This window comes from Hyaena hyaena, unplaced genomic scaffold (genome assembly GCF_003009895.1).
Source record: "Hyaena hyaena isolate Hyena2069 unplaced genomic scaffold, ASM300989v1 scaffold_131, whole genome shotgun sequence".
NCBI classification, from domain to species: Eukaryota; Metazoa; Chordata; class Mammalia; order Carnivora; family Hyaenidae; genus Hyaena; species Hyaena hyaena.
The window spans coordinates 572,907-591,957 of record NW_024080761.1 but is presented as its reverse complement, the minus strand read 5'-3'; the positions used below and the strand labels follow the sequence as shown (position 1 = coordinate 591,957).

Below are 19,051 nucleotides of genomic sequence, written 5' to 3'. Positions count from 1 at the left end.
AGCACCTTTTAACCTTGAACCTGCTCCACATCTGTAAACTGCTAAGTGGTTATTATAAGAAGTGGTGAAAAAGTGGTGATTATAAGAAGGAATTACGCAATTGATCTGTGCCCTTGACCTGAGAAACTTCTGGGCTCCTCTATCCCCATTTTACAGAAGCTGAGGCTTCAGGAGCGGAGAGTAACTTGCTCCCGGCTATACGGCTGGCAAGCGGCGAGCTGGATTCGAATCCAAATTTCCCTGGTTCCTGACTCCCAGCTCTTACTACTTAATTTCTTCTGCCCCCAAGGGCTGAGGGCTGCCGAGAGGGATTGCATGGGAGAGGTGGTTGGAAAGGGGCCCGAGGCCGCGTTCACGGAGTCCAGTCTGCGTGCCGAGCGTGCACGGCTCAGGGAAGCTGCTTCCTCCCCCTCCCCCTCCCCCCCCAGGCAGGCCGTGTGATCTTCGCGCCCCCTTGGGACAGGCGAGGAGCCGCAGGCGCCCTGCGTCTCCCCCCCCCCCGCGCCCCCCCGCCCCGTCCGAATAGTCTAGATGAGCCGGCCTCGGCTTGCTCCCCGCCAGCTGCTCCCGCGGCCCCGCCGTCCCCGGGCTGCCCCGCGAAGGGCGCGCGGCTGCGGGGGGCCGGGGCGCACGCGGCACTCGGCAAACCCGGCCCTTCAGCAAACGCAGTTCTTGTTTCAGCTCACAGGCCTTTGTTCACGCACCGGGGACGGACACCGCTTTCCCGCGGTCCCTTCTGTCGCGTCTTGAAACACACACGCGCCAGGAACAAAAACGCCGCGCTGCGGAAACCCGCGCCGGCGCTGGGAGCGCGTCTCCGTGCCAGCACCGCGGGACTGGTCCCTGCGGCCCTTCGCTCCTAGGCGCTACTCCGTGCCTCAGTTTCCCCATCTGTACCCGGAAGTGGTGTGTACAAGCCCCAGTCCAGTGCCGGGCGGGCGGGCACGGGCTGGAATTCAGTCTTTCCAGGCGCTGCGGGAGGCAGCCAGGAGCAGGGCAGATGGGGCGCTGTGCAGAGTCTGTGTTTCCCAGGGAAGAGGAAGACGATAAACAGGTGAAGGATAAAACCGACAAGATAATTGGAAATAACAGCAAGTGTTAACATAATAGAAGCGCAAGTAAGTGTACAGTTTGTGCCAGGCTCCCTTCCGAATGCTGTAATGTCTGGGTTGACAACCCCAAGTTCACAGCAAACCTGAGGGAGATTTTCACCCCCCTTTCACAGATGGGAAAGTGGGGGCTGAATCGTCTCTTGGAGGGAAATGAGAAGTTGAAGTGGTTGGAACAATTTCCTCGAGTGTCCAGTAAATGGTGGAGGCCAGATCTGGACTGCACACAACAGCTGGGCTCCAAGCTTGGCCTCATAATCACTCCAGTCTGTCACTCCGGCTATGTGAGGAGGGATGATGACTTCAGAAAGAGAGCGCTGAGGCTAGAGGAGGGGCTTTCCCAAAGGGGTGTCAGGGACCATCTCTGTGCGGGGGCCACCTAGGCGGAGGCCCGAGTGATGAGAGCACCCAGCAGTGCAAAGAGCTGGGCGCACCAGGCAGAGGGAAGAGCGAGGGCAAAGGCCCTGGGGTGGGAGCAAAGGACTGAGACACCTTCATAAACACGAGGAAGGTCAAGGGTGCTGGAGCTGAGGGAGCAATGGCAAGAGTGGTGGGCAAGGAGACTGCAGATGGCCAGAGGCCAAGTGGGGCAGGTTCTGCAAGGAGTTGGGGATGTCGTTTCTGTTGTGACGGGAAGTCCTGCTGTTATGGTGGATGAAGGTGCTGTGGGGAGGACTGGGCTAGGCTTCCTTAGAGGAAGAAGTTGGTCACTTAGCTCTTAAACCCACCCCCTTGTCTTCTGACCTCCTGGCCTCTAGGAAATTCCGGGTGACATTCACCAGCCCTTGGTCTCTAACACAGACTTGGAGGCATCAGATCAGCTAAGCCTTCTTTTTTTTTTTTTTTTTTAATGTTTTATTTATTTCTAGGAGAGAGAGAGGGAGAGAGACAGCGTGAGCAGGGGAGGGTCAGAGAGAGAGGGAGTCACAGACTGAAACAGGCTCCAGGCTCTGAGCTGGCAGTCAGCACAGAGCCCGACGCGGGGCTCAAACCCACGAACCGCGAGATCATGACCTAAGCGAAAGTCGGACGTTTAACCGACTAAGCCACCCAGGCGCCCCTAGCTAAGCCCTCATTTTATAGACAGACGGAAGGGATGGGTCAGGTAGCTTGTTGCTATCTGTTTCGTTCCCTGATGAGCCCCACCAGCATAGGCTAGACCCGGCCCTTAGATCCAGGCAAGGGGGACCCTACCCTTGTCCTCACGCATTAAAGGGCCTCTCTCTGGCCCTCCTCCAGCTGTTTATGACCCCTCCCTAGCCCAGGGCCAAGGGCACATAGCCACCCAAGCCTTTATCTCTTTTCTAGACATACTCTGAGTTCCCAGGATTCCTGAAATCCAAAGGTTCCAAACTGGCTGCCAGGGCCTTTTCAAGCCTCTTTCTGGTATGTTCTTTGGAGGCAGAACACTAGGCCTGGGGGGGTAGGCCAAGGGCAATGTGGCGGGAGCTTGTAAAGGCACAGGATATCTGCACGCACGCACGGGGGGTCTGCACAGCATGGCATGGGGCTGGGGATGAGAAGGGTAGGTGTCCGCTCTCCCCCTCGCCACTATTCTGCATGTCTGAAGAGTCTGAGATCTCCAAACTGAACCTGGCCTTCCAGGTGGTTATGAAGTTACTTACTGTCATAGAGGAGAAGGATAGAACATGCTAAACACAATATATTAGCTTGATGTTTAAACATTTCGACTGGGGGGAGGAGGGAGAAGGCCCCAGGCCCCACCACTATCAGGAGTGGGTCTGGCCCGGGACATAGGAGATATTCAGCATTTATCAACCAGATGGATTCATCTCATTTAATTTAATCCTCACACAGACTGTACGAGGGAAGTAGCATCGTCTGTGTTTTATTGATGAGGAAACAAAGCTCAGAGAGATTTAGTGACTGGTCCAATTTTTCACATTAGAAAGTAGCAGAGTTGAGCCTCCAGCCCTAACATATCTGATTCCAAAACCCATTGCAGTTGGTCCCTGACAAGTGCATACCCATTATGGACACATAAAATCTATCATAACGACTTGAGCACGCCATGTGGTCTTTTTGGATATATGCACTGTTTGTATTATATGAAAAAGAAGAGTCTTTTTTTGTTTTTAATATTTTTATTTATTTCTAGGAGAGAGAGAGAGAGAGACAGCGTGAGCAGGGGAGGGTCAGAGAGAGAGGGAGATACAGACTCTGAAATAGGCTCCAGGCTCTGAGCTGGCAGTCAGCACAGAGCCTGACGCAGGACTCGAACCCACGAACCACAAGATCATGACCTGAGCCAAAGTCGGATGCTTAACCGACTAAGCCACCCAGGCGCCCCAGTCTCTTCTTGATTCTTACTCTGACCTCTAAGGTACTTCAGGAAGTAACAGGGCAGGCATTAATGCTCCGTTGAATAATTGTGGAGAAACTGAGGCTGCGAGCAACGACCCAAGTTTTCATCAAAGTTTAAACAGAGTTTACTTTTCTTGTAGGACAAAAAATCTGAGGGTGGCCAGACTTCCAGATGGTGTAGTTCTTACACCATCCTCAACAAATACCTTCTATCTCATGGTCTGTTCTGGTTATTCATTGGTACACGACAAATAACCCCAAACAATAATCCTTTTATTATTTTCTAAAATTGCGCAGATCTGAAAGTTGGCCAGGGCTCAGCTGGGTGATCTTTCTGATCCATGGGCATCGACTAGTCACTTGGTAATGTTCAGCTGATGGTTGGACTCATCTGGAGGATCAAGATGGTTTTACTGGAAAGACCACAATGCTGTGCTCAGCTGGGTCCCTATTCCTTTCCATGAAGTGTCAGAGCTTCTCTGGATGGTCTCTCCAGCAGAGTGGTTTGACCTTTTCCATGGCAGCCATGGGTCCAAGAGACCATGGCAGAAGCTCCAGTGTTCTTAAGGGCAAGGTCCAGAACTGGCAGAGCATCATGTCCACTATACTCTGTTGGTTCAATAGATCACAGGCCAGTCCAGATTTCAGAGGAGAGGAAGTAGACTCTTCCAAAGAAACTCTTCCTCTTGAAGGAAGGAAGAAGGACCAAAGAATCAGTAGTCATCTTTAATTCATTGCATGGTTCAAGATGGCTGTTTGAGATCCTGTCATCACATTTCAAATCCCAGCCAGCAAAGAGTAAGGTATATACCTTCCATTTTAAGACATTTTCTAGAAGCCACACAAAACCATTTCTCATTGGTAAGAACTCAAGGGACAATAGCGAGACATGTACTTAATGGACATGTTTCCTTCCATTATTGTCCCTCCTGCCACATCTTCCACACTGTCACCAAAATAACCTTTCCTTTTTAATTACCTTTTTTTATGTTCCTAAAAGGTACATCTTTTAATCATTCCCATGCCAACAGCAAGCTCTGAAGTTTTTTTTTTGTGTGGAGGGACCAGGGGATTTTAATGCCTAAAATAACAATAAAAGCATAGGCACTTTACCAAGCACCATAGGAACATATCTTACTCTGTCCTCACAGCAACCCAATGAGAAGGGATCATATATGAGGAAACAGAAGCCCGGAGAGGCTACGTGGCTTGCCCCGGGCCACACAGTGAGTAGGTGCAAGGTGGAGATTCAGATCCTTGTCTGTCCGATTCCAGGGTTGTGCTGAGGCACCCACACGTGGACCTGCCATGACCATTTACTGGAAATGACCCTGGGTCACAGGCAAGGCCCATGCTTGGAGTGTAAGTGCTAGAAGAGGTGAACTTGAGCCGTGAGCCTGCAGATGCCCCCTCCTCCCTGGGAGCCTTTGGTTGGGGGTCAGCAGGTATATCTCATTAAATTAAGCTGGAACCATAAATTCATGTCATCCCACTTCCTTTACAGTGGTCAGGATACAGACCTGGGGACTTCCTGGCCTCTGCCGGCCCAGTGCAATGAGGCACCTCCCAGCTCTGAAGTTCTCTATTCTATCCCCAGGTTCTTCTTGCCTTAACTTTACCCACTTCCAGAACATCCGGTGACTCCCAAATCCCTTTGGCTTCAGTTTTGCCCTGCAGAGCACGGGAAGGATGGAGGAAGGGAAAGGGACAGACAAACCTGGGTTCAAATCCCGATTCCATCCTTTTTGTGAGTCTCAGTTTTTGCATCTGTTAAATGGGAGGAATAATCCCTGCTCTGCTGACTGATGGAGGTGTTGAGGACCACATAGGACAGCGATGGGAATGGCCTTTGCAGATCAGAGCTGGTGAGACATGCAGAACGCACTCTAGCAGTTTGCATTGTCTCCTTGGAGGGTGGGGAGAGCTGGGGTGGGGGTGGGAGCCGTTTCAGGCAGAGTGCTGCCCCTTCCGGGGGGCTCCTACCCACAGCCTCACAGAGGAAGTGGCCCACAGTGGGCAATTACACATAGGTGCCAGGTCAGGAGACATGGTGATTCAGAACAATGGTTCTGGATCAATGGCGGGTCAAACCTTGGTTGCAATCTTGGCTCCACCCCTCACTAGCTGTGGGACCCTTGGACAACTCACATAACTCCTCTGTATCTCCATTTTCACATCTATAAGGTGGGATTAAAAAGACAGCCTTTTGCATTGGCATTTTGTGAAGAATTGACTGAAAACGTGCCTTTAAGACACTTAAGTGCGGAAGAACGGTCCAACCAGTAGTAATGACAACAGTGATTACATTTTTAATTACATTTTTGAATGCAACCCTAATTAAATAAGTCCTGTAAGTGTTTCATTGATAGCTTAGTACTCCTCACCACAACCCTAAGACGTAGTTAACATTATTATTTCCCATTTAAAGACGGGGAGATGGAGGCGCCGTTAGGTTGAAAGCTGCTCAAGGTCACCATAAGTGGTAGGAGCACGATTTAAACCTGACCCAAACTGTCTGATCCAGAGTCCACCGTAATCAATACGCCAGGCTGCCGTCACTTCTACCCTCATGGCTACTGTGGCTCTTATATTCGATACCCGCATTCATAACTGTCCCAACAGCTGATTGGAGCAGGAAAAGTCACCTGACCCAAAGGCTGCCAAGAGATAGGCTAGACAGCAGCCAATGATATAGCTGGGAGCAAAAGCTCCACCCAGCACAACTGAGTGTGGTTAAACTAAACCAATCAGCACCAATCAGGGCTGCCAGTTTGGGTTTGGGTCAAAAAGAGTTGGGTCAAATGCATAAAAGCTAGAAGGCCTGGTGGGTTGGATGATGCAAAGACAGTATGAAGGCGCAGGGTTAAAGCGGAAGCCCACACCTCGGGAGAGAGGAGGAAGAGGAGGTGGAGACCAGCAGATCCCTGCTGCCTAGGCCATGCGCAGCTCAGTCCCCAGAGCGCTGGGTCCTGAATGGTCTCCCAGGGGCTAAACTACATTCTGTGAGGCATGTTCAGAATTCTTGCCTTCCAGTCCCTGCACAAAATTTTACAACAACCCCCATAGCTCCGGTTAACCTGAGAGCTTCTGTGCTTTTCATCCTCAGTGAGACTGTATCAGCCTTCATCTTTAACCTTAGGATAAATGCTAACAATGGGAAGTGGCAAATGGAGAGGGGCAGTAACCCCCTCCGTGTAAGCCCCAGGCCTGACTCTGGCCCGAAGAGGGCAGAAGACACAGCCTGGCCTTGTTCCCGGCACACAAGAAGCCCAGGTCTGTTCTTGGTCCACTTCCTTATCTATGGTCAGGCTATCACACACCAATTGGGTGGGTGGGGGGAGGACACCGGGGCAGGCCTCTCCCCTGCACCCCAGGTTCAAATGTCCATATGCACTTTGTGTTGCCCACACATCTCAATTTTAATCTGTTCCAAACAGAACTTCCCACCATGCCTCCCCAAACCATCCCTCCTGCAGAATTTCCATTTCCAGAAATGCCAAACTTCCACTTCTAGTTGCTGAGATTAAACATCTTGGCATCATCCCTGACCCCTCTCCCAGTCTCATACTCCAACATTCCCTCGGCCAACAAATCCCCTGGGCTCTACTTTGCCAACGTTTCCAGAGGCCAAACACCTCTGGCCACGCCCCCCTCCCCCTGTGACCACCGTGGTCTGGGCCACCATCCTCTGTTTCTTGGAATGAATAGAGTAGCCTTCTCCAGTGTCTGTCCTCACTTTTCACTTTCTACAATCATTCTGCACTTGGCAGCCAGAGTCGTCCCACTAAAACCAAAGCCAGATCTTCCAAGCCCTTTGCACAAAACCCACCAATTACTCCTCCTCTCACTTGGGAAAAACAAAGATCTTTACAAGCCTTCAAGGTCTTACATTCTGGCCTCACCAGTTTCCCATACCTGTCTCCCTGACATCAGCCCTGTCTCCCACCCTCCCTCTGCTCCAGCCACAGAAAGTACCCACTGTTCTTGAAAGGAATGTTCCCACCACTGGGCCTTTGCATGTGCTCTTCCTTCTGCCTCAAATGCTCCTCCCTCATGGCTCCTCCCTCACGTTCTTTGAGTCACGTTGGCAGAGAGACCTTTCCTGGGCATCTTACTAACGATTGCCACCCACCCTCATCTACTTCCCTGCTTTATTTTTTTCTGTAGCACGAATGCTACATGTCACAATCTGACTTGCTATCCATTGTACTTACTATTTGCCATCCACCTCCTGCACCTGACTGTGTGAGCTGCGTGTAGGGAAGAGCTATCATCTACCACATTTATCATTGTGAACCCACAACTTAGACACGACACTTGGCATGAAGCAGGGGCTCTGTAAATCTGTCGGAAGAACAAAGGAACACACAAAGGAAGACTCTGGAGACATCCTGGCCCAGCTGTCACCCTTTGGGTGTTCCCAGGCTGGTCACTCGCCTCCTTGATCCTTTTAGGGGTAAGCCCCAAGGCCCTATCCTGAAACAAGAGAACCAAGGCGACAAGTCAAGGAGGGATTAGTACAAATAACTGGCAATTTCTTTTTAAATATAACTTTTTTCCCCCCTTAATACAAAAGTCCTGTGTCCCAGCTGTTGGCTGTCCTGTCAAATCACGTTCCACCCCAAGAACTCGGTGCTGGAGTTCTGTGTTCTAGCCAAGAATCTGCTGTCACGGAATCACTGATGAGCAGTGTGGGCTTTCTAGGAGGTTCCTGGGGAAGCCGGGGCACACCACCTCCCTGCAGCAGACACCTTAAACCCCCTCCCACAGGAGGGACTCAATGTTGCTGACTGATGAGGCTGGTAGCAGGTAATGGGGTCATTGTACGATTTCTCTCCACTTTTCTGTAGTTTGAAAAGTTCCTTTAAAAAATCAAAAACAAAAACAAAAAGCAGAGTGTTTTCTCTGAAGCTCCTTTTCCCTGACACATCCCCAGAGGACTTCCTCTCGCCCTTCCCTCTCCACCACCACCACCCACAACTTCTCTCTTCCCCTCCCCTCTGGTTTGACAAGACATCAGTTCAGCTCCACTTACCAGCTGCCTATTGGCATACTGGAGTCATCTGAGGACACTTAGAAACGTTTGATGCCTTCTTGTCTCCCCACTTCCAAAGATTTGGAACCACATGGTCTGTTGTGGGGGTGCTGGGCACTGGGTGTAGTAAATGGTCCCCAGGCAATTCTGGCATTTTCTCGATTTGAGCCACCATCTTGTCAAGCAAGACCAATCCCTGATTTTTTAAATTTAATTTAATTTATTAATTTATTTTTTTTGCTGCCCCCAGGAGCCTCCTGTTAACAGGGGCCAGCTTGCTTGTAGCAACACCTTTACTTACCAGAGCCCATCCCTGGGGTCCCACCACAAGTGGTTTAAAGAGTTATTCCTTTCAAACGCAGACAATTACTTCATTCACCACCAGGGTGCCTGGTGGATGGCCTTCTTTCCATTACCTTATACAACATGGGTTCACTGTCATCATTTGAAGAGCCCAGAGAAGTACACAGGAGCCAACCACAGCTCCACTTTGGCCCAGTAATTCCTGAACAGAAAAGATCCGTTGTCACCGAGTCAACTTTAAGGGAACAGCTTAAAAACACATTCAAAGGGCCCTGATGATAATGAGTATGCTAATATGATTTCCATTGGGTGCCCATGTTACCTCCAAAAATGCTGTCTGACCTTCCTCATGGATTCAAAGCTTCCACTGAAGTCAATGGGGGATTTGGGTTAAAATAACATCAAAGTTTTTACTTAAATGGACGAAACTAGGGAGTTGTGAATTAAGGGTGAGTTTCACATTGGCCCGGACACTGCTGACCTTGAGGGGGAAATGCATGCCCTGGTAGGTGGAGCTTCTGGCCAAGCAGCTGTTGCCTTTGGGTGGGTCGAACCCGCAAGCATTTACATGGGGGTCCCTTCTACATGACCAATGAACTCAGGAGGCCTGGGTTCAACTCACAGCTCTCTATTTGTTAGTCAAATGACCTTAAGCAAGGCAAATCACTTCTTTGGTCGAGCCTCAATGTCCCCATCTGTAAAATGGCATAGATGAAACATACTTTGCAGAATTGCTTGTGAGATTAAAGAAGTATGTATGCAGGAGGAATCGGGAAAGTGGAGGACATCTTGGAGGCCCCCACCTTCCCACCCAATTGGAGGCACAGCGGCGTGGAAGAAGCCCAGCCTCCCACCTCCCAGCCCTTCCCTCCTTCACTCGGTATATATTTGTGAGCTGCTTCCTGGGTACCTGGCACTGTTTGGGTGGTGGGAGTCAGCTATGAACAAAACAGATGAACTCTTGCTCTCATTGGAGCCTCCATTCCAAAGGGGGAGGAGAGAGATGCCAAACACAGGAGCATAAATAATGCATAAGGGGTGACAAGCGCTATGAAGAAGGGAAGGAAAATTCCCTAGGAAAGGGACAGAGCTTTAGAATCAGATTGACCCAAACTCAAATCCCAACTCACCCTTTGCCGGCTGTGTAACTCTTGGGAGAGTAATTTTATCTCCCTGAGAATCTTTTTATATGTTCAGTGAGATCCATTGATCATTCATCCACCCATTGAACAAATATTTATAGGATTCTGTCTTGAGTCAGGCATTCTTCTGTATGTTGGAGAGCTGGCAATGAATAAAACAGACAAAAATCCTTGCCCTTGGGAAGCTTAAAGTCTAGAGGAGAGAAACAGACACAGGATGTATATATGATGATGAAGGAAAAGGAAAAGGGAGCAAGTAAGGTAAGGGGCTGGAGAATGATGGAGAAGGGTGCCTTTTGTGTAGGCTAGTCAGGGAAGGACTCTGTGGGGAGGCAACATTTTACTGTGAGGCCTGAAGGTCTTGGGGGAATTAGCCCTGGGGGCATCTGAAAGAAGAGTATTTCCAGCCAGGGGAGAAAGCAAGGGCAAAGGCCCTGAGGCAGGACTGAGCATGACTGTTGGGAGGATCAGAGGGGCAGAGTCAAGGTATGTGTGGCACTTGGCACAGAGCCTGGCTCCTGAGTTAGAGTTCAACAGATCATGGTTATGGTTTGTGCCCCTTTCTTAAAAACCGGGGGACAAATAAGTCACTTGCCACTCTCTTAAGCGTTCTTGGGGTCCCGCAGATTGGTGACCTTCTCATCTGCTTTTCTTCCCTTGTTCTCCGAGTGAGAACCAGCAGATCACACTCCTCGTGCCTGCCTCTGTCTCTAGTCCCAGCCAACAGGCATGGTGGCCATGTGGTAGTGGGGCTGGGGGGAGGGGTGTGCGTAATGAATGATGGCCATTAAATAATAATGGCCGCATCTTGAATTTCTTTCCTCTCCGCAGCCTTACAAATTAGGCGCCCTGGAAACACGGTGCCCGTCGCCAAGATGTGCCTCCATCTGGGGTGGAAGGCAACATCTGCTAAACAGCTGCGTCTTGTTTAAGGGCTGGTACTTAATTAAATTACCCCACTCGGTAGGGGCGGGAGTTGAGCAGGAAGTCACAGGCGTGTGTCCCACCCCTCCCCAAGCTGGCCCAGACCCCTTTCCCGTGGTGTCCCTCCACACACCTGTTTGTTGATGCCACCAACCTGGAAAGCCACATCTTCACAGGACTCCACACTCACCCATGCACCTCCTTACCCTGACTCAAGACGCCCCTGCTGCCTGTCCAGCTCCTCGGTGACCTTCCAACATCTCAGACATCAACATCTCCATGAGGCCTTTTCCAATGTCCCAGGCTCAGTGAACCACCTCCCTTGAGCTCGCGGGGTACCTTATACTGGCGCATTTGTACCGTTACATTGCAGTGTCATGGATGGACCTGCCATTCTATGAGCTCTTTGTGGTTGGAAACCACATTTAATTCATCCATATAATCCCAGCATCGTGCTTGACTCCCCATAGACACTTAATAAGTGTTTGGTTAATAAGTGGTTGGAGGAAGGGAGGGCAGAATGAAGGGACAGGTGAACAGATGGATCCACTGTTACCATGTAGATCCAAGCCGCCACCACTTCTTATACTGCAGTCTCCTACTGGCCTTCCAGCTTCTGCTCATGCCCCCAACAGTCTATTGTACTTAGAGCACCCAGGATCTTTTAATATGGAATTACATTACGTCACTCACTGCTTAAAACCTTCTAGTAGCCTCCACGTTCCTAACCCTAGCCTACAAACCCCTGTAGGATCCAGCTCCTTCCTGCCCTTCTGATCTCATCTCATTTTCCTGACCTCCAACTGCTTTGGGAACCAGCCAAGCTCTCTCACCTCAGACCCTTTGAATCTGCTGTTCTGTCTACCTGGGACTGTTCCCCCGGCTGTGAACTTGGCATTCTATTAGTCTTCAGGTGGGGCTTTAATGTTATCTCCCCAGAGAGGCCTCTCTTCATCCTCCTCGTCAAAATATCCACCATCTTGATCCCCAAAGCCAAAGGGGCCAGAGCAAGACAACCAGAGCGTTGGCTGCTGGTACAGACCTGCCCCACCCCGAGGCCCGCCACCAGCCACCCCTTCACCCAGGGACTCATTCCTCCTCTCCATCAACTGATGATCCCTCATGAATGGGCTTGTCTGGAACTGCTGCAATTAAACCATCGGAGCAACATTGGACCATTTGTTTACTATGGCACTTAGAGCTGGAATGGCTTGTTGTTTTGACGGTTTCTATTTTCAGCTCCATTTCCTGGGGGTAGCGGGGAGAGGGTAGGCAATGAATCCTGGTCTATTCAAGCAAAAAGATGCTTCAGTGAATCCTAACATTTCAGAATCACAAAATTCTAGAATCATTTTCATGGAATGTGAGAACAGTAAAAACGTGTAATTTTAGCGAGAGGTTCTTAGAGTCGTGGAATTCTAGAATCTTATACAACACAGATTAGTATCTTCGTGTCAAACCAGTTTAGCCTCAAAGCCTCAGAGGGGTGGGCTCTTAGAGCTTCTCCCACTTTGCCGGGGTCTCTGCTCCAGTGTGTCGCTCAGGAAGACCTCCTCCGATGACCTTACCTACGAGGTGCGCCCACACCCACGCTCTGTCATTCTCCATTGTTTTACCCTGCTTCATATTTCTTCATGGCACGGCTCACCACCTGACATCTGATGTAGTTCTCTCTGCTTATTTGCTTATTGTCTGTCTCCCCCACACGTTGGATTGAGGTCAGGAACTCTGTTTTGTTCGCAGCCTAGCAAGTACTTTGAAAATAGTGGCTGACACGCAGTAAAGATTAAAAAAAAAAAAAAAGAGTCTATTCATCCAACAAATATTTATCGAGTGCCCACTTTGTGCTGGCCTCTCGGAGATAATCATGTTCCGGGAGGGAAGGTAGGTCTGTTTGCAAGCCAAATCCAATTGGTAGTAGACACCCAGAGAGAGCCCGGCGTTGAAAAGGATTCTCAGGGCTCATCCAAGCTCCATGGGGGAGGGTGATCGATCGGCAATGTCTGGCACAGACCCAGCAATAGAGAGAGGCAGCCGTGTCCCTGCCCGAGATGGGCTCTTATCTTAAGCTTACACTTAACAAACAGAAGCTCAGAAGGGGGTAGGAAGGCGCTGAGCAAGCTCACCCCCCCCCCCCCCCCCCCCCGCCCCACGCCAGGCTGGTTCCTGGGGCCCGAGTCTCCCCGGGGGCACAGGTTGAATGCCCTGCCCCTTCACCTGGCCTTTGGGCTTTCCCTCCGCTCAGGCCTTCCCAGGAGTGAGGGGCTGCTAGAGCGCCTGGCCTTGAACCCCAGCCTGGGAACCCAATTCTGGAACACCGCCTGAACACACAAGCCAGTTATTTTTAAAAATCCAAAAAGAAAAGGAAGAAAGAGCAAACTCACTGCTTCGGTCTGTGCACCGGCCCCAGCTGAGAGAATAGAGGCTTGAAAGGAACAAAGGGTTTCCTCAAACGCAGCAGATCAAGGGCTTGGCTTATGTGGTAACCGGTGACCGACCACCGCGCTTTGTGACGGAGGCTTCAGAAGGCCGCGGGCCTCGGTTCCTGCTGCAGTCTGTGGGGGAAGGGGAGCAGGGAACACCCTCCCCACCCCCACCCCACCCCAGGTCAGGCTGCTTACATGATGGGCTCTGAGTGTTGGGGTCTCAAAGGCCCATTAGGAGCCTGTCACCTGCTACTCTTGGTCAGACGGGCAGACCTCCGGGCCACACAGGGAGCGGTGGGCCAGTGCACGTCCCTGTGCACACCTTAGCACATCTCCTTCCAGGGAGGTGGAGCCAGTTAGGTGAGTCCAAATGCCCTTGCCTCTTGTACCCACCAGGGCTGCCTGGGAAAGCCGTTTCAGACTCTCTCCCAGCCACTCTAACTTCCTGTTCCCTTCCCTCCATAGATTTCCCCTTTCGAGGTGCCTGCAGGGGGAGGGGCTTTACACGTAGGTCCCTGGGGTCAGCACTGACTGGTGAGGTCTGAGGTCGGAGGACTGTAATGGAGCCTCAGTCCATTGGCGGTGACTGGCAGAGCTGATGTTTGAACTCAGGTCCACCTGTCTCCTCAGCCAGGCTCCTGTTGACCTCTGCCCTCTGCCCCCACCCCATCCCGGGTGTCAAAGGTCGGCAATGCTTAACCGGAGTCATGGGACTGAAGCAGGTGCCAGAGGTGAGGTGAGGTGAGGTGAGGTGAGGTGAGGACCTTCCCTCCATCAGGCGCCATCTTGCACACGAGCCACGCGTTTGTCCCCAGCACCAGCTGGCCTTCAGTCTGAGGGTGGCACAGGCCCATCCAGTCTCCTTGTTACCTTCCCACACACACGGCCGTGTGTCACCGTCTCCCTGTGTCTCTCTCTCACGGCTCTTTCCTACCCCACCTGTCCGTCAGCGTCGACTCCATTCTGTGGGCCTCCGGCCTCAAGGCCTCGTCCAACCCCCCCAGTGTCCCGGCTCCCCTGTCTCCCTCTTCTCCCGCTACGTCTGTGCGCTGCTTTCTGTCTGCATATTCTGTGTCCTCCCTCATCCGCCACCCGAGCTCCGTGTCTCTCTCAGCAGCCTACCTCTGTAGGGGTCCCAGAGCTCCCCAGAGCTCTTTCTCTCCCTCGTCCCTGTCTCTCCCTCCCTCCCTCCTCTCTCTGTCTCTGTCTGCTTCCATCTCTGCAGCCTCCCTCCGCTCCTCCCCTCCCCCCTCCCCTCCTGAGCCTACTCCTTCTCTCACACCCTTCATGCTGACGTGTAATATTCCAGTCAAGCCCAGTTTAGCTGTAGGGGACAAGGAGGGATTGGTCAGGGACACTCCAAAAGGTGGATTTGGGGGCAGGGTCATGCAAAAGGGAACAGAGCCAGCCTTCTTTTCTTCCTCGGAAATGACTGGCTGCTTTCCTGGGAGGCAGACAAGAAAGTCCCTGAATAGGGATTTAAAGCACTAAGCTCTGATTCCTTCTTTTTAATATTTATAAAGAGAGAAAGGGGATAATTTCAGGAAGATCATTTCAAGGCGAAAACCCACATATTTTCAATAGAATTATTCCAAAAGCCCCTTTCCGGCTCATTGGAGTGTATAATTTTGTAAGTTAAAGACACGAGGCCTGGTTTCCAAGTTCCCTAAAATGACGCAGCTAAGTGAGGGCCAGAAAGGAAGTGTAAGATGAGAAGGGGGATGGCAGCAAAGGAGAAGGACAGGCTTGTTCCAGGGTCAGATGGGTCACACGTGGGCCAAAGGACAGGAGCCCACGTCTTGCCTGACCCTCTGTCCTCTGCCCGTGTTCCTCAACAAGCCTGCCAAACTTAAGGTATAACCATTGTCAAGTACTGGCCCCCAGTCTTGAGGCCCCTGCCTCAGTCCAGACCCACAGAACCAACTGCCTTGGGCTGAGGGCTCATAGGCCCAGGGCCACCACTGTCTTCCTTCCTACATCTCTGCTGCCCTGTCTTTCCTCTCAGCCATCCAGGAGTCCTCCATGGGTCCTCCCTCACCCCTACCACCTCTAGGTGGTGGTCAAGCCTGTTGACCACCCCCTACCTCTGGAGTCTCCTTCCATCCACACTCTCATTGGCTAAGCTTGGGCCTCAGCATCCCTGGCCTTGACCACCAACCTGGGCCCGGGCAGGGGTCAGGTCTATGGGCCTGTGTACAGGCAGATAGAGCTGCCTCCCTGAAGCCCAGCTCTAAGGACAGTCCTCTCATCCTCAAGAATTGTCACAGCCCCCACCCCCTCCAGAATGCAGGCAAATCCTCCCACCCCTGCATCCATGATCTAGCTACAACCCAACAACTTGATTTCCTCATGCTCACGCTCCCACCACAAACTCTTCATTGCACTGTGGCTCAAATGAGCCACACTTTTGTGTCTACCCAAAAGGAATGAGAAACATTTTCTTACGTCCAAGCCTTGGATGAGTCTCCTCCCTCCCCCCGGAAGGCCACCCTGCTGTCTTCCCATGTGTAGCTCCAACCCACTCTCAAGGTTCATCTCAAATGGCACCCATCTGGGAGGCACGGATGTAATTGCTCTTTGTCCTTCTTCATGCAGTTTCCTTTGCTTTCTCTTTGACCCTTGACATTTCACTTTGACCGTGAGATGGGCTGTGAGGTTTGAGAGCAGGTGAACTCGGGCTCAGACATTTCCCCAAACCAAACCATGCTGGATTCTATGGTTCTGATAGGTTCCTCAAAATTGTTGGCAGGGTACCCTGCTGATAGTGACAGCGGTCATTGCAAACATCAAGTACTGAGTACTTACTGTAAGCCAGACACCTACTGAGTGCTTGGTACATGGGGTCTCACGTAGTTGGCGATGACCCAATGTTATGGGGCTCTTATCACCTCAGTGATACACACGAGGAAACTGAGGCTGGGAATCGGAGGATCTGGACTCTGGCCGGGCCAGCCCAACTCTGGAATCTTTGTGTTTAACCTCAGACACACTGAAAATCCTGACACCTCAGTACCAGCAGGAACTAAGCGATGTGGTGCCTGACTCAGCCCCACTGAAGAAGGCCTACTCACTGTGAGGCCAAAGCCACATCCTCTCCCTTGGGCCCTCGCTTCCCCATCTTCTCGATGGTCAAGTTCCTGTTTGAAGAGCATGGGCCTTTCAATTGCCAGCTCTCCAAACCTCAGGGGTCACAGCTTGCTTTCTTTTCCCTGGAGAAAGACACAGCTGGGAGAGATGGAGCACAGAACTTCAAAAGAAGCCCATGGAGGCCAAAGCAGCCCCCTTCCACCTCTTGCCCCAGCAGCAGACGGGTTTTGCTTGGCCAGGTCTAGTCCCTGGTGCACCTGTGAAAGCCCTCAGAAAGCTGCCATGGTGACTCCTCCCCAGGGCTGACTCCTAATTTGTAGACTCTGGTTTCATTTCTCACCAGGGTGTCTATACCAGCCTCCTCACCGGTCTCTCTGCTTCTACTCTAGGCCTTACCTGCGCAGCAGCCTTGTCTCATTTTGAACAAAAAATGTAAAGTCTTTCTAGTTCTTAAAGCCCTCCGTGGGTTTCCATTACAATTACAGTAAAGCCCAAACTGATCTTCCAGGCTCCCAGGCCCTGTCTTCTCTGGCCCCCCAGGACTCCCTGGGCTTCAGGCACATGAGCCTTCTAACAGTGCCCAGACCACCCAGGTTCTTTCCTATGTTGAGGCCTTTGTTCTTGGGATTTTCCTAGTTCCTTTCTTGAATTCTTCCTTCCCCTTCTTCAGTTTGAAAACCATCCCTTCCCGAAGGCCTTTCTTGATTCCAGTTATCCATCGTATCTTCTGCCCTGTGCACATTCACACTATGCGGTTCCTATTGTGTATTGTGCCGTTCAGTAGTTGGGCATCTCTAGTGTATTGTCCATCAGAGTCAGCAAGATGGCAACTTGGGAAGCTCTAAGCCCTTATCCTTCTCAGGGAAACATCAAAAACCAAAACAAGGGGCTCCTGAGTGGCTCAGTTGGTTAAGCGTCCGATTTTGACTCAGGTCATGATCTCACGGTTCGTGGGTTTGAGCCCTGCGTCAGGCTCTGTGCTGACAGCTAGCTCAGAGCCTGGAGCCTGTTTCAGATTTTGTATCTCCTTCTCTCTCTGATGCTCCCCTTCTCATGCTCTCTCTCTCTCTTTCAGAAATAAATTTTTAAAAAAACATTCAAAAAATTAAAAACAAAAACAAAAATCTAGAAACTGGGCTGAACCAATAATAAAGCGCTGGAAAATAGTCAAAGGCTTACAGCAACCAAGTGACTATCGAGTCAAGAAAAGGGCTCTCTCCAAACAGGGGGAAAGGTTCCGTGGCAGTTACTCTGTCTCTTGTCCCTTCCTCTCCCTGGAAAAACAGTGTTCTTGGTCTGGACAAGGCAGCAGCCTAGTCCCCGATTGCCTCCCTCAAACCAGACTTTGGGAAGCAGACCTTATTTGCAACATTCTAATGCGGTGAGTGCTTCTTGACGGGCTGGTAACTGTTTCATCCAACTTGGATCTCAGGCAGGGAGAAGCAGCAGGCATTGCTCATGAAAACTTCGGAAGACTATAGACCCACAGATGCCTGGGTCCATAGATGGTCTATGGCATGTGCTTACCCTTGAGATCGTGCCCCAGACCTTTTGATTGGATGTTCACTTGGTCACTATGAAACTCTGTTTTCCAGAGCCCCTATATTAGTTCAGTGCAGTTTCGGGTTTTTATTTTTGTTTTGTTTTGATGTTTCTATGGGAGGGATGAGAGCTTGGAGCTCCTAGTCTGCCATCTTGCTGCCTATGATGGTGAGCAATGCATTTGAGCAGGCTGAAGGAAGAATCTGTGAACTTGAAGATAAGACAATGGAAATTATTGAGTCTCTAGCATGGAAAGAAAAAAAAAAAAGAATGAAGAAAAGTGAACAGAGCCTAAAGGACTGTGGACACCATTAAAGGAACAATATATGTATTATGAGAGTCCCATAGGAAGAGAAAAAGAAAGGGGCAGAGAGGTTATTTGAAGAAATCATGGCTAAAACGTCCCAAATTTGATGAAATATATGTATCTACAAATCCAAGAAGCTGAACTAACCCCCTAGTAGCATATACTCTGATCCACACTGAGGTGCATTGTAATAAAACTGTAATAAGCCAAAATCTTGAAAGCAGTATGAGAGACATGACTCGTCACATACAAGGGATCCTTGGATATGATTATCAGCCTGTTTCTCAGCAGAAATTTTGGAGGCTAGCAGACAGTGAAGGGATACACTTATCGTGTTAAAAAACAAAACAAACAAACAAACAAAAAACAGGTTTCAACCAAGAGTTTTATATCAAAAAGGAAAAAATCTATATTCAGCAAAGCTGTCCTTCAGAAATAAGGGAGAAATTAAGCTATCTCAAGATAAACAGAAGTTGAGGGAGTTTGTTACCATGAGATCTGCCCTACAAGTTTTTCTAAGGGGAGTCCCTCAGGTTGAAATAAAAAGATCCTACAGCTCAAAGCTATATGAAGTAAAGACCTTTAGGAAAGGTAAATAGTTGGGCAAATATAAAGCAAATATTATATTATTGTAATTTTGGTTTGTGATTCCATTTTCAAAATTTTCTATAAGGTTTAAAAAGCACACAAATAAAATTCTTATAAATCTATGTGAGTGGGCAGGCAATGTATAAAGATGTAATTTGTGACATCAATACCATAGCTGTATTGGAATAGATTTTCTGTATGCAACTGAAATTAAGTTGGTGTCAATTCAAATTAAATTGTTATAACTTTAAGATGTTCTACAT

General features: G+C 50.2%; 2 long non-coding RNA genes across 10 annotated transcripts; one reads left to right on the top strand and one right to left on the bottom strand.

Moving 5' to 3' along the window:
* The first annotated feature begins 819 nt into the window (after positions 1–819).
* LOC120235427 lies at positions 820–4,764 on the top strand. The gene is made up of 3 exons (XR_005529418.1): positions 820–1,118; positions 2,418–2,495; positions 4,710–4,764. It is a non-coding gene; the product is annotated as an uncharacterized LOC120235427 (long non-coding RNA).
* Positions 3,544–13,683, bottom strand: LOC120235425. Of its 9 annotated transcripts, none has more exons than XR_005529416.1 (5): positions 13,223–13,683; positions 9,903–12,086; positions 8,186–8,974; positions 7,649–7,910; positions 3,544–4,119 (listed from the first exon to the last, which is right to left on the bottom strand). It is a non-coding gene; the product is annotated as an uncharacterized LOC120235425 (long non-coding RNA). The 9 variants fall into 9 exon arrangements; XR_005529411.1 differs by having other exon boundaries at positions 7,649–8,296; positions 8,470–8,974; XR_005529413.1 differs by having other exon boundaries at positions 7,649–8,665; positions 8,771–8,974.
* Between the last annotated feature and the right edge of the window lie 5,368 nt (positions 13,684–19,051).